We start from the raw sequence: 15,430 nt of genomic DNA, 5'->3' as shown, positions 1-15,430 counted from the left end.
TCTTGTTGTTGTTGCTGCCCAGCTGACCACAAAGGGCTCAGAGCCCCAGACAGTGGGGCCGCCTTTCATATCTCCTGGAAATTGGGATTTCTGCTTGAAAGTGAGAATCTTGCATTTTTTTTCCCTCAGGGAGAATGGTGAATGTGGAAAATCCCATACCAAAATACATTGAACTGGAAATTCTTGGCAGCGGGTGAGTCCACAGATACTTCTACACAGCCTTGGGCCAGGTGTTTCGCTGGTGGAATATCCATCAAGTGGGAAGTCAGACAAGCTGCAAACATGTTTAGACACCAGGGTTAGTCTGCCCCATCTCTCAGTGCTGGCCAGAATTTGTAAGCGTGCTCAGAAGGCACTGTCAAAGACATCTCCATGCTGCCAACCAAGGTCTTGCCTGCAGCAAGGAACAGAACCTGGTAGATCTCCTTGTCTCTCAAGTGTGGGACAGCTCTGTGGTAATTTCCTTAGCATTTGTGTATGTCTCAAGATCATAGAATTTTGCCACAAAAATGACAGGAGAAGAACCTTGCTTGCCTGAAAGAGCAGCTTACCCCCTTACAATAGCTGTCCAATAACAGTCCTCAGGGACATTTCTTTCCAAGAGTTTGCTAAAGGAAATACTCCATGCTCAGGGTTAGAACTGCACAGTTTAGAAACCGATAGCCGAGATGAAGGAATAAGCTGTCTATTTGAGCTGAGGCAGGAAAGCCCAGCACTTCAGGAACAGGACCAGTGCCCATGCACTTGAGGGGAAAATGTATCATCTGCCTTCTGGCAGACCCCTCCTGCAACCTGCAGCTTTTAGGCATTTACAGCAGAGATTTCCTGTCTGGACTGGCTTTCTCTCCAAGATTTAAACAGCTTCTCCTCTCTTTCTTGCTGTTTTGTTTCTAGGGCTTTTGGAGAAGTTTCTAGAGCACTTGACATTGCCACAGGAGGAGAGGTAAATGTCAACAGCCCCTGCAGACTCTGCTGCTCTCAAGGCCTTTCCCTACTGGTGAGATCTGTGCGTGGAGCTTTGGGTAGGGCTGTGCTGAAAAGGCACAAGAAGCACAGACTGGTGCCAGCCTGCAAATTGCACTTGGGACAGTCTTGGTGCTTCTCAGCTGCCAGTAGGAAGGCAAGGAGGGCAGCAGTTCCTTTTAGAGAAGGAAGTGCCCACTTGCTCTTGTTTGCTAAAACCAAGGTTTAGCATCTCACTTAGAGCATCTCACTGCTCTTTGGGGCTACAGCTTCAGAGTCCTGAATCCTCATTTCTGGCTGCCAGCAAATACATCTGAATGTTACTGGTAGCTCATTAGCCACTTGGGAACTGTACATAGGGAGAGATCTGCAAGGTGTCCCTAAAAGCCCAAAGGCTTGCCTGTATCCACAGAGTATCAAGGCACAGATTACTTCTTTGGAAGTCCAGACAAAGCAGCAGAGAGTGTGGTCAGAGCTTTATGGGTGAGAGTTGATACACCTTTGTTACCAAGTGGACAAGGCAAAGTGTCAGTGGTCAGGTGTCTGTAACTGCCCCCAAGGGAGCAGAGCAATGGGCTGTTGGATTGTCACTTCCTAATTACTCCAAGGTCTAATCACAAGGTGCTTTGGCACAGCTTGGCTGTGCCATTCCAGAATCACTCCCTCCATGTGTGTTGTGGTCTCATGCCACCAATTTACTCAAATTACTCATTTTCAATATCATTTTAGGTGGCCATAAAGAAAATAAATCTTCAAGGACTGAGGAGGAAGCAATTAAGTGTTAATGAAATCATGATCATGGAGAGTAATAGGAGTCCCAGTGTTGTGAATTATTTAGACAGGTGAGTGGTCATGGTCTTATCCCATCAATGTTTGTTTCCATATTACAAGCATGAGAGGTTAAAAACCCGCTTTGGCCACTGGCAGAAAATAGAGCTGTTAATTATTGGTTAATTATTATTTCTCTACTTATCTCCAGTGGGTGGGAAGAGACTGCATTTTGCCTGCACTTATCTACCCTGGCAAAGGCAGTTTGAAAATTGTTCAAAAACCTGCACCAGCCCTATCTTAAGAATTCAAAACCCTGTATGTTCATTGCCTCCACATTTTCTTGGGATTGAGTTTTTCAAGTTTCTTAAATGCTGATGATCCATCCTAGAGAGGATTTCCCTTGGATTGTTGCCCCTGTTTCCCATTGCTGTGCATGCCAGGAAGACTAGGTGCTTATTTCCAGAAATACCTTGTGTGGCAGCTTTTTTATCTGGGCTGTTACATACATGCCTTTCTCCTTGAGACAGCACAGACTGCAAAACACTGCACAGCCTAGAGGCAATTTTCCTTTAATTCTGTCCTTGTCTCAAAGGGACCCAGAAACAAGAACTGAGCAAAAAAACAAGCTAGCCATGCATGTTCATCTGCATGGCCTTGTTTCCTTCTTCTTTCAGCTACCTTGTGCATGAGGAACTCTGGCTGGTGATGGAGTACATGGACGGAGGCACTCTGAGTGATGTCATCAGCAAGACTTACATGTCTGAAGGAGAGATTGCAGCTGTCAGTCGTGAGGTCAGGGATCCCACCTGTGCTTCCAAAGGCTTGAGCAAGATTATCTGGGAAACAGGGGCTCAGAATGGGAGTGATTTCATGTGCCAAGCTTGGTTTCTGTGTTGCTGGTGTGCTATGAGCAAGCAAGAGCCTTTCAAGTGAACTGCCTGCCAGTGTCCCTGCACTCACTCTACTCACTTCTTGTACTCTTATATCCTGCTGTTGTATTCTAATTCTGTCTCTTGTATTTGGATTTGCTGTTCTCCACCTTGCCTCTCCAAAGGTTTACCTTGTGCTGATCAACACTGCATTCCTTGCCTGTAAAAGCAAAGGTGCTGGTTTGCAGGATTTGAAATGAACAGCAGAGAAGAAAAAGAGACTTATTTCTCAAAGTCCCCAGCTGAAAAGGATAGTAGTGCAGCCCAAATGCTGTTTGCTTCTGAGCACACCCACTGCAGCTGCAGTCACTCTGCCTGGTTTGCAGGGGACAGTCTACAACAGCAGCTGCTGCTGCTGCTGCTGGTTCAAACGCTGGCATGCCTTTCCTGACAAAGCTCCTGCTCTGCTACTGTTGCAGCAGCAGGTTCTCCCTCTCAGTGACTGCCAGCTCCCCAGAAATGGTGCTGCTGGCAGTGCAGGGCCCCTGCTGTGAGCTGAAGGCACAGTTGCGATGTGCACAGAAGTACCACAAGCAGTCAAGAGTGGCATTGCTGTGTGTGTGTGTGTTGTGTGTGTCCCTTCCAGAGTGAGGGAGCTACAATCTAAACCTTCAGGGCAACAAAAGGTGCTGCTGGAGGAAGTGTAAAAACTGTGGGGATGTTTTAAGCAGCCAATGCCATATTTCCTTGGCTAAAGCCCCATGGAAACAGAGCAGGGACTACTGCCCAGGAAATGCAACAGCACATTGTCCAAATTCTACTGGCCAATTCTTTAGATTGGTTTTCTAATTGACAGGATCCAAATAAAACTAGTATTTTGCTTTCTCCTCAGCTGATTTTGGCCTTTCTGCTCAGCTCACCCCTGAGCAAAGTCATCGTTGCTTGGTGGCTGGGACTCCTTGGTGGATGGCACCTGAAGTGGTGCTGTGTCAACCATATGGCCCCAAAGTGGACATATGGTCTTTTGGAATTGTGGGAATTGAAATGGTAGAACGACAAGTTCCTCATGACAGTAGAAGTTCTGTCTCGGTAAGGAGCAAATACTCTCTGATGCTGCTCTCTTTCTCACCTGTCCCGTGTTCTCTGTGCCATTGGACAAAATGCCATTGCCATCTGCTGCAAGTACTTCCACCAAGGCCCCCTTCTAGAAATGTCCCTGCAGCACATCAGCATCTGCTCTAGGTTTGGTTGCATCAATGGGGCAACTCAGGCCTTACCCCACGCAAACAAAGCTCCATTCTCAGACAACATTTTCTTTGGGTTATCGTTCCAGCTCTTTTGGTTATGTAGACGGTCCTAATAACAGGAAACAAGCATCTCAGAACTGGTGTTATCTTTCCAGCAATGAAGGAAAGAATCTCAAACCAAAAATAGTTTCTGAAACAGTGTTTTTGAGAGAAGAAGTGCACCCCCATTCTTCACACAGGGAAACTTGCCTGCAACCTGGAGAGGATAGTTTAAAGCCACAGAGTCCCTGCTGCTTCTTGTGACGTGCTGCTGAAACACTTAGTGACCATATTCTTTCAAAACCCAAGCCACTTTCTCCATATCACCAAGCTGGAGCCTGGTGATGGGGAGAGCCTGCCAAAACCTCCAGTTTCTTTCTGGCACTTTCTGGGATGGGCCCAGCATTTATGCATTGACTTGAGTATCCAACAAGCAGAGGCTTACCAAAGGCATGACACTTCTCTTTCTTCTGATTTCTCCAGGAATATTTTCCTTTTACGGCATAAGGGAACCTGAAATTTTCAGACTGCTGAGAGACAAAGCTGCAGGTGGCTCCTGTGTGCCTAAACAGGCATTTTTATCCCCATCCATTTGTGGAGCCATCTTAATGTATCAGTGTTGAATAGGAGATCCCAAATATTTGTTTCCTTCCCTGAAGAGCACCTGGGAGATTTCCTTTCTTTTCCTCCAATTACCATTGTTTTCAACAACAGGACAAAAACTTAATGAGTTTTGTTTTATGGCAGCTGTGCTTAAGGGACCAACAAGCACTGCAGAGATGCCCTTCATGTAATAATCCTTGGAAAGAGTAGAGTTAGTTAGAATAGCAAAATCCCTCTTCCAAGAAGCATTTCAAGCTGGTGTGAATCCTCAGAGAAGAAAACATGTATTTGCATGTCTTTATTTTCCCACTAACTACATTACTCAATGAAATCAGCTGCCAAAGCCAGACCTGCTGGATGTTGGAAAAGCTGGAGCTGCTTTGGGGCTTGGGTTTTTTGATGGTACAGGGAAGTCATCTCTGCCTCTCTGCCAGGGCAAAAGCTGCCACTGCAGAGTGGAGCTGAAACAATGGGCTCTGGGAGAGCAGTTGCAGATGGGAAAGGAGCAGGTGGAGCCTCTTGTTTCATTTTTGCTCCAGGTTCAACTCCTGATAGCCGAAGGAGGAACCCCACAGCTGCGGCAGCCCAAACTCCTCTCAGCTTTGCTGCGTGACTTCCTGAGCTGCTGCCTGGCGCAGCACGAGGCGCGGCGCTGGTCTGCCGAGGAGCTTCTGCAGGTAAAATGCCAAGGGGCTGCAGGTGACACAGTGTCTGAGGGATGGGCTCCTTCTCTGCTGAATTCCAAGGCATCAGATGTGCCCCCCTCCTCCTCCCTTCCAATCTTGGTGCCGTTCAACTGAGAATGGTGAGGAATCCTAGGCCAGACAGGGCTGGCAGGGACCTGTAAAGCTCATGTGGTCCAAGTGCCCTGCAGGGAGCAGGGACATCTTTAAAGAGAACAGGATACTCAGACCTGAGATATTTCCAGGGATGGGGCACCTACCAGCTCTTGGGCCAACCTATGCCACTGCAGCCCAATGCTCCTTAAACCTACTCTGACTCAATCCCCTTTTCATTTAAAAAATATTCCCCTGCCTTTGAAGCTCTTAGCTTGGAAAATCATGCTTTCTTCTTGTTTTCTTTTCCTTTCTACAGCATCAATTTTTAACATCGGCCAAGCCTGGGTGCAGCCTGGTGCCACTCATCCTTTCAGTGAAACAGTGGAAGGAGAGAAGGATAATGTTCTAATCAATTTAGAACAGTTTTCGCCATGGCCATCTTAGAGTAGAATTGTAGAGTAGGAATTTAGAGAAGGATTGTAGAGTAGGAGTGTAGACAAGGATTGTAGAGTAGGAAGGTAGACAAGGATTGTAGAGTAGGATTATAGAGTAGGATTTTAAATCAATAAACATTATGAAACCTCAACTCCTTTGGATGATTCCCTTCCTTCTGACCCTGTGAGAAAGCTCAATGTTTCCTTCTGAACTGCCAGTTTTTTCTTAGAGGTGGAAAGTGACATTGATGGCTTCTTTGGTATGGTTTGTAAGTGGGGAAAGCTCTTCTTCATGCATCTGCTCCAGATCACACTGCCTTTGGAATATGGCCCAATGGCCAAGTTTTGCCCAGCTGTGGCATTTCCAGTTGAGGCAGAAACAGCAATGGCATTTGCAGGAAAAACCAGAGGAGGCGTGGTGCAACGCAAACATCCTGTGCAGATGCAGGCTGTGCAGATGTGACTCGAGAGTATTTGGGTTCCTGCCACTTGGATTTGTGTCTCAAATGGAATCTCTCTGTCTGGAGTAGAGTCTTGCTCAAGTGAGAAAGCAGAAAGATCAGTGAGGGTGCTCTGCAAGGTCTCCTCTGGTGCAGAGCTGTCAGCGACTGGGAGGTGAGAGCGGGCCCGACCTTGCCCAGGCTGGAGCCCCAGCAGAGCCCTGGCAGAGCCTGGAGCAGCCTGATCCTCGTCAGAGACAGGCTGGAAGGAGGCCCTTGGAGCTGCAAGAGGCAGCAGCCCGGCCCTGGGTGCCTCTTGCTGGGAGCAGGCAAATCCTCCACTCTCAGAGCCAAGCTGGCAGCTGGCTGCTCCTGAGGGGAAGCATAGCCGTGCTGGGCACAGCACAGACTGGTACCATTGGCCATCTGGAGTCTGCACAGGAGGAGAGAAAGGCAAACAGCAGCTGAGGACTGGTGCCCTGGCTGACCATTCCTGCTCTTCTGCCGGCTGCCCTGGAACTGCTGCGAATGGTCAGCAGTGTGTGCAGCACTCTGGGCACAGGGGGAGGGAGCCGGGCTGCTCTGCAGGCTGGAGCACAGGGCAGTGTCCTTCAGGCACGGCATTTCTGCCAGGGGAACCGAGGCCAGCGTGAGGCAGTGACAGCAAGTCAGGTCAGATGTGCAGGAGCCAGTGCCTCACACAGCTCTAGGACAAAGTGCCTGCAGTCCTGGAGCTCTGCACTGAGCCAGAGCAAAGGTGTGAAATGCAGTGTGTTTTGCAGAAATATTCAGGGGTACCAGGCCAGCCTGCTTTGTGCTCTCTGGTGCAGAGCAAGCACTGTGCAATGCAGCTCGGAGCTGCTGGGAGAGAGAGAGAATGAGGATGTGCCTGAGGCTTCTCCTTCAGTAGTGATTTGGAAGGGAGCAGAAGGGTTTCAGTAGGCAATTTGTGTTTTTTTCCTTCATTTCTGAATGCAAGACACAATGTGGCTTCATGCAGCAAGAGCACTTGCAGAATTTCTTGACTATAAGTTTGTGTTTGATTCCCAGTAAAGGAAGGAGAGGTGTTGGGAAATGTTGAAGTGTAAACAATAGGGCTTAATCTTGTGAATTCTGTTAATTTTAACAAACAGTGCTGAGGCCTGGACTCCCCCACTGCAGTGATTAGTGTGTGCAAGTGGCTATCTTAGCCTTGAGAATAAAGAGAGTGGTCCTGTTAAGAAGGTAGCTGGGAGGCATTCAAGGGTAGAAAGTGGTTTTAGGAGTCTCTTGACATCCAGAGGAGAAGATGAGGAATGGGTGTTTCCAAAAGACTGTGTCAGGGACCGGAGTCAGGTTTGAGGCCCTGCCATATTTAATCCATGTTTGAGCAGGTCAACAAGACAATGAAGAAAGCTGTATCATTTAAGAGGTGGGAACTTGACCCTTGTCAGAGAAACAATGTATTGGTCAATGGGTGGGCAGTTAACTTTTGAAAGAGGAACAGTGCATCATGGAGACATTGTTGGCATGGAGTCGGTATTCTGAGCCATTGTGGTCCCATCTCACGTGCTGGCCATGTGGGAGCTGATGCTGTGTCATGGAGTTACTTTACCTTTAAGGAAAGTTGGAGTTGCTGGGGACTGCCTGGAGTCTTTTCTCCTGACCAATTATCGGTCATTACTGAGAATTGACAGCAGTTTTAGCCATTGAAAAGTGGGATCAACTTGTGAACCCCACCTTAAAGTAAAAAACCCAGAACTCTCTTGTTCTCTTTGTTTCTTGGCTGTGAAAAGTAGCAGACCTCTGGCTGGCCTCCGGTTCCCTGCCCAGCCCATGCGGCCGGGGGGGGGGGGGCCAGGCTGGGCCTGCCGTTCTCCCGGCTGGGAGATGGGGCCTGCGGGGGCTTGCCCCGAGCCAAGCCAGGCCGGGCCGGTTCCTGGCTTGGCTGCAGGTTTTGCTGTGATGGAATTTACCAGAAACTGCCGAGTAAAGAAGGAGAGGGGCTGTGGGCCTGCTGCAAGCAGAGACGGTGATCACACTCTCTAGAGCAGCTATGAAAAACTTTCCATCGCAGACGGCTCCAGCTCCTGTTCAGCAGAGATCACCGAACCATCTACAAAAGCTTGAGCAGGATTTTAACTCTTTCTTATCCAGATGAGACTTGCGGATTAATCTTTTTATCCAGAGAGAGAAAAGGAGAGTGATCAACATGAAAAGAGACTTTATAAACTACTAGTGGCAAGAAAGAAAAGAAGCTTCAAGAAAGGTAGAGAATTAAGAAGATGCTTTAATTAAGCTGAAATATCTTTCTGTTAAAACTATGGGGATGGACAATGAAGTCCTGAAAAGAACTCCTTTAATTCATGATGGAGTATGGGGAGGAATAGAGTGTTCAAAGTGTAAATTTGAGTAAAAAGTAGAGTAATTATGGTATAGTGAAGTGCTGGGAGATTTGAAGCCTTGAGAGGCAATGAGAAAACTGTTTTCTAGTGAAGCTCACAGAAACAGATGAAGAATGCTTTTTGCCTTTGAATAATTTATCCTTAAAAATGCTATCCCTAAACATCATGACCCATAACACATTTCAGAGTGATGTAGAATGGGAGGGGTGGGCTCTGATAACAGCAGCTCTGGGCAGCTGATATCAGAGAAATGGAAAACTATAACAAAAATAGTTTTCTTGTGAGAAACTCCATAAATTAACAGAAAGGAACTTCTGTTTCTCTACAGAGACTGATGAAAAGACTGTAGAAAGAATTAGAACTGTTTAAACCATCAAAGTTCTAAAGTTTCTGTCTCTGTTGTCATGTGAACAAAAGAATGGTGGACAGTAAGAAATGAAAAGGTTTTTTCTGGAAGTTTATTCTGGTGTTCTTATTATTGTAGTTTGTCAATAAACTTTCTTCATTCCTTTTGAGTTTTATGCCTGTTTTGCTCTTGTTTTAATCCATATCTCACAACAAGAAATAAGTAATTTTTTCCCCTTTGATTAATTACTGGTTTAAAACCACAACATGCTGTCACTGGGAAAATTCCACTCCTGAGCAAGAGATATAAGGCCTGGTTCTGGCTTGGACAGGTGAGAAGGATGAGATGCTGTCTCGGTTCTAGAAGACAGGTGTCTGCTAGGGAGAGCAGGAGCCTCCCTTGGGATGAAAGAATGTAGACCCCCTCCCTCCAAATTATTATAAATTTGACATCAAGGGGCTTTCAGGCAGAGATCTGGGGATAGGAATAACAGTTCTTTACTAGTATAACCAGGTAAACAAACAAACAATAACTACAGCAATAACAAGAACACAGAACCAGGGACCCCGGGACAGCTTTCTCGGCTGAGATGGGATGGGGGAGAGGTTTTGTTTTCACAAATACCTCGAACAGTCAGTCCCGGTGCTCCTGCAGGGCTCCAAGGAACAGTCAGCTGGAAACAGCAGGGATGAGCTGAGATGCTGTGCTGGTGGATGAGGTGGATCAGCAGCTCCGCGGCGGTGCCTGGCACTGCCACACATCCCAGCAGGGCAGGGGGTGCGAGGCCACCAACAAAGAGGGGAGAAGGAGAAGAAGCAGCAGCTCCGTCTGGGTGATGGCAAAATTCTCTTCTCTCCACCGCAGCAGCTCCGCGACCCAGCACACGAACATCCTTCCCCGAAGCCGAAAAAAGCCAGCCAAAAAACTGTCCCCGCCCTCCTTTTCTGCCCCATTCCCCCCCTGGCCCAGCCACTCTTTGTCCTTTGTGAGCACCCCTAAGTACCGGTAGTTAGGTTGTCCCAGCACATAATGGGTAAAAATTCCCTGGGCAGGCCAGAACACAAAATAAAACAAAAAAAAAAAGAACACCTAACCCTCAACACTATCCACCCGGAATTTTTTCCCATACCAAAATATTACATCAAATACTAAACCTTTAAATTATACACAAACACATACTACTTTAACTATATACATATGTACATGCAGATACAGATACAAGCACAGTGTCATGGGTAGTTCACCCTAAAACCAGGTCTCCTTGGGTTATGCACCGGGTCTCTTTATCTTTTTGCATCACCCACCAAGTGCAACCCGGTCCTTGAGCAAAGACAACCCTACGGATTGGATTGTCTTTGCTGGAGGCAGAATTAACCCAAACAGTTTTTCCCAGCATACCTCTCATATGTACCACTGGAACCGTATCTCCATCTGTCGTTTTAAAGGGCTCAGATTGGGCAGGGTCTGCTTGGTTAGTGGAAGCTCGGGTGTTCACCAACCATGTGGCTTTTGCTAAATTAATCTCTCAGTTCTTGAAAGTTCCTCCACCCAGTGCCTTCAAGCTGGTTTTAAGCAGGCCATTGCACCGTTCAACTTTTCCAGCAGCGGGTGCATGTTAGGGGATATGGTACACCCACTCGATGCCATGTTCCCTAGCCCAGGTGTTTATAAGGATGTTCTTGAAATGAGTCCCATTGTCTGACTCAATCCTCTCAGGGGTGCCATGCCTCCAAAGGACCTCCTTTTCAAGTCCCAGGATGGTGTTCTGGGCAGTGGCATGAGGCACAGGGTAGGTTTCCAACCATCCAGTGGTGGCTTCTAGCATCGTGAGCACGTAGCGCTTGCCTTGGTGGGTTTGGGGCAGTGTGATGTAGTCGATCTGCCAGGCTTCCCCATACTTGTATCTGGACCACCGCCCACCGTACCAGAGGGGCTTCAACTGCTTGGCCTGCTCGATCGTGGCACACGTCTCACAGTCATGGATAACCTGGGAAATACTGTCCATGGTTAGATCCACCCGTCGGTCTTGTGCCCACTTATAGGTGGCATCTCTACCCTGATGGCCTGAGGCGTCATGGGCCCATTGAGCTAGGAACAACTCTCCCTTGTGTTGCCAATCTAAGTCTATCTTTGACACCTCTATCTTTGCAGCCTGGTCCACCTGCTCATTGTTTCGGTGCTCTTCATTAGCCCTACTCTTGGGGACATGGGCATCTACATGACGGACCCTCACAGACAGTTTCTCTACCCTTGTGGCGATGTCTTTCCACTCATCAGCAGCCCAGATTGGCTTTCCTCTGCGTTGCCAGTTGGCCTTTTTCCACCTTTCCAGCTATCTCCACAGAGCATTGGCCACCATCTATGAATCAGTGTAGAGGTAGAGCTTTGGCCACTTCTCTCTTTCAGCAATGTCCAGGGCCAGTTGAACAGCTTTGAGTTCAGTAAGTTGGCTTGATCCACTTTCTCTTTCAGTGGCCTCTGCGACCTGTCGTGTGGGGCTCCATACGGCTGCTTTCCACTTCCGGTTCATCCCTACGATGCGACAGGAACCATCAGTGAAAAGAGCATAGAGTGTTTCTTCTGCTGGCAGTTGGTTGTACGGTGAAGCTTCTTCAGCCCGTGTCACTTGTTCCTGCTCCTCTTCATCAGTGAGACCAAAGTTTTCACCTTCTGGCCAGTTTGTAATTATCTCCAAAATCCCAGGGCGATTTGGGTTTCCAATACGGGCGCGCTGCGTGATGAGGGTGATCCACTTGCTCCATGTAGCATCGGTGGCGTGGTGGGTAGAGGGAACCTTTCCTCTGAACATCCACCCCAGCACTGGCAGGCGGGGTGCCAGGAGGAGTTGTGATTCTGTGCCAGTCACTTCTGAGGCGGCTTGAACTCCTTCATAGGCAGCTAAGATTTCCTTCTCTGTGGGAGTGTAGTTGGCTTTGGACCCTCTGTAGCTTCGGCTCCAGAATCCCAGTGGTCGGCCTCGAGTCTCCCCAGGCACTTTCTGCCAAAGGCTCCAGGACAAGCCATTGTTCCCGGCTGCAGAGTAGAGCACGTTCTTCACACTGGTCCTGTTCTGACTGGGCCAAGGGCTACTGCATGAGCAATCTCCTGTTTGATCTAAGCAAAGGCTTGCTGCTGTTCAGGGCCCCAGTGGAAATCATTCTTTTTTCGGGTAACTAGGTACAGAGGGCTCACAATCTGGCTGTACTCAGGAATGTGCATCCTCCAAAAACCTATGGCACCTAGGAAAGCTTGCGTTTCCTTCTTGCTGGTGGGTGGAGACATTGCAGTGATCTTATTGACGACCTCAGTGGGAATCTGACGCCATCCATCTTGCCACTTTACTGCCAAGAACTGGATCTCTTGAGCAGGTCCTTTGACTTTGTTCTTCTTGATGGCAAAGCCGGCTTCTAGCAGAATCTGGATGATCTTTTCTCCTTTCTCAAATACTTCCACTGCTGTGTTCCCCCACACAATGATGTCATCAATGTATTTCAGATGTTCTGGAGCCTCACCCTTTTCCAGGGCAGCCTGGATCAGTCCATGGCAGATGGTGGGGCTGTGCTTCCACCCCTGGGGCAGTCGGTTCCAGGTGTACTGTACTCCCCTCCACGTGAAGGCAAACTGAGGCCTGCATTCTGCTGCCAGGGGAATGGAGAAAAATGCATTGGCAATGTCAATAGTGGCGTACGACTTTGCTGCCTTGGACTCCAACTCATACTGGAGCTCCAGCATGTCTGGCACGGCAGCGCTCAGAGGTGGAGTCACTTCATTCAACGCACAATAGTCCACAGTCAGTCTCCATTCTTTGTCAGACTTGCGCACAGGCCAGATGGGGCTGTTGATGGGGCTGGGGTGAGTGGGTTTTGCTGAGCACCCCTTGACTCTCCAGTTCTCGGATCATCTTGTGGATGGGGATCACAGCATCTCAATTTGTCCTATACTGCCGGCGGTGCACCGTCGAGGTGGCAATTGGTACTCGCTGTTCTTCCACTTTCAGGAGTCCTACTGCAGATGGGTTCTCTGATAGTCCAGGCAAGGTGTTCAATTGCTTGATGCCCTCTGTCTCTACAGCTGCTATCCCAAATGCCCACCTAAGCCTCTTTGGGTCTTTAAAATACTCACTTCGGAGGTAGTCTATGCCCAAAATGCATGGGGCCTCTGGGCCAGTCACAATGGGGTGTTTCTTCTTCTCATTTCCAGTCAGGCTCACATCAGCTCCTACTAAAGTAAAGTCCTGTGATCCCCCTGTCACACCAGCAATAGAAACAGATTCTGCCCCTACATATCTTGATGGGATTAGGGTGCACTGTGCACCAGTATCAACTAAAGCTTCGTATTTTTGTGGTTCTGATGTGCCAGGCCATCGGATCCACACCGTCCAAAAGACCCGGTTTTCCCGTGCCTCTTCCTGGCTAGAGGCAGGGCCCCTCTAGCACTGGTCATCCTCTCCTCCCTGGGCATACATGCTAGAGGTTCCTTCAAGGGGATCATCCTCTTTTCTGTAATGTCTGGCAGTTTGGTCACGGGAGATTGAGGCTACCTTCACTTTAGTGGAACCTTTCTGGTTAGCGCTTCCCTCCCTGAGTTGATGCACTCGTGCTGCCAGGGCAGAAGTGGGTTTCCCATCCCACTTTCCCATGTCTTCCCCATGGTCACGTAGAAAGAACCACAGCTCAGTTCGTGAGGTGTACCCTCTCTCTCTAGCTGGGGGACGCTGGGCTTGGAGTTTTGGGCTTGTGACCCGCACTGGTGCCATATGGGAACTGCTCTTCCTCATCTCTTCCCTCATTTCCCTCATCTCCTCTTTGAGTTCCTTAATCACAGCGGAAATCTTAGCCTGATGTGGGCCATGGGCCATACTGTCGTAATTTCTAATCCTGGTGGCAACAGAACCCACCGTCTCTCGGCTGTTATCAGCGTTAATCAGTGCAATATAGGTGGTGCAGTCACGTGGCCCTAGATTTGCCAGACTCCACAACATCTGCCCAGTGCACCTGACTTTGTCGGGGTCATTATCATGCTGTCCACCCCTTCCAAAAAGGACCTCTAATATCGCCACTTCTCTCAGCTGTTGGATCCCTTCCTCAATGGTTTTCCAGTCCCTTCTATGATAGTGCTCTTCCATTCTCTCTCTGTGGACAAACCTCTCTCTTACACTCATCAAAAGCCGCTCCCAGAGGGAAAGGGGCCCTTGCTCCAAATACCTGATTCACACCTGAGTCCTGGGTCAAGGGTCCCACATTCCTTGCCTCACCACCATCCAGCTGCACGCCTGTACCCATAAGGTCCCAGACCCGAAGTAACCAGGTTGTATAAGGCTCATGCCCCCGCCTCACAATGTCTTTTTGTAACTTATGGAGACTGTCATATGTCAGAAACTCAGTAATGATTTCAACTTGTGGCTCCCCTGTGGGTTGTGAGGACCCTCCTTTCTTATCCTTATCAGCAGGGTGCTGTGATTTCATCTTAGACTTTCTTGTTTCCACAGGAGCAACAGCTGCTGGCTGTGACTGCCCTTGTGGTTCAGCTCGAACCTGGACGGTTGTAACGTCTGTGGGTTCCACTGCAGCACCATCAGACTCTCCCTCTTTGGGGCAGGGGGAGGGTTTCCCAGCAGCTGAGGAAATGCACTCCTTTAACATCTGGCTCATCTCACGTATCTCCTTCACCAGCACCCCCACCCACTCTGGGTGGTTCATTTCTGAGGTGGGCTGTGGGGCAGGGGCAGGCTCTGGTGCAGCACTCCCTGTCTCTGGGGCAGGGGCAGGCTCTGGAGCAGCACTCCCTGTCTCTGGGGCTGTGCCAGGCTCTGGAGCAGCACTCCCTGTCTCTGGGGCTGTGCCAGGCCCTGGAGCAGCACCCCCTGTCTCTGGGGCTGTGACAGGCCCTGGAGCAGCACCCCCTGTCTCTGGGGCTGTGCCAGGCTCTGGAGTAGCACCCCCTGTCTCTGGGGCTGTGCCAGGCTCTGGAGTAGCACCCCCTGTCTCTGGGGCTGTGCCAGGCTCTGGAGTAGCATCCCCTGCCTCTTTCCCTTTGTCTCTGAAGGCTAAGTAGAACAGGCCTATCAGTACCACCAGCCACTGTAAGATGTTGTAATAAATTAATCTGTAAATAAAAATTAATAAAAAGTATAAATAAGATATGTATGTGTTGTAATGATATAAAATCCAAAATGTAAAAAAATCCTTCTCCAGGTCTGGCCGGGATTTCCCTCCGAGAGGCAACAGATTGCAACCAACACCCAGATAACGAACATCAGCTCAGAAAATAGACAGGACGAGGGCCATCAGGAGGACAAAAGAACTGGCTCGGAGGAGATATCCATCTCCGGACCTGAACAACGCCCCTGCAGATCTCTGTTGGGAAACAATCAGGTCGACAAAAAGACAAGCCCCGAAAAGGTAGTCGTCGCCAGACCTGAACACCCCACCTGTCAAACAGGTGTTGGAGAAGCAATCAAAAGAAACAAAGGGAAAGACACTGCCGAGATATCCATCGGCACCGGCCCCGGATCAAACCACTCTGCCTTGATGACACAAATTGAAATACATACAG

This window comes from Poecile atricapillus, chromosome Z (genome assembly GCF_030490865.1).
Source record: "Poecile atricapillus isolate bPoeAtr1 chromosome Z, bPoeAtr1.hap1, whole genome shotgun sequence".
In the NCBI taxonomy this organism is placed as follows: domain Eukaryota; kingdom Metazoa; phylum Chordata; class Aves; order Passeriformes; family Paridae; genus Poecile; species Poecile atricapillus.
This window is presented reverse-complemented; position numbering follows the sequence as displayed.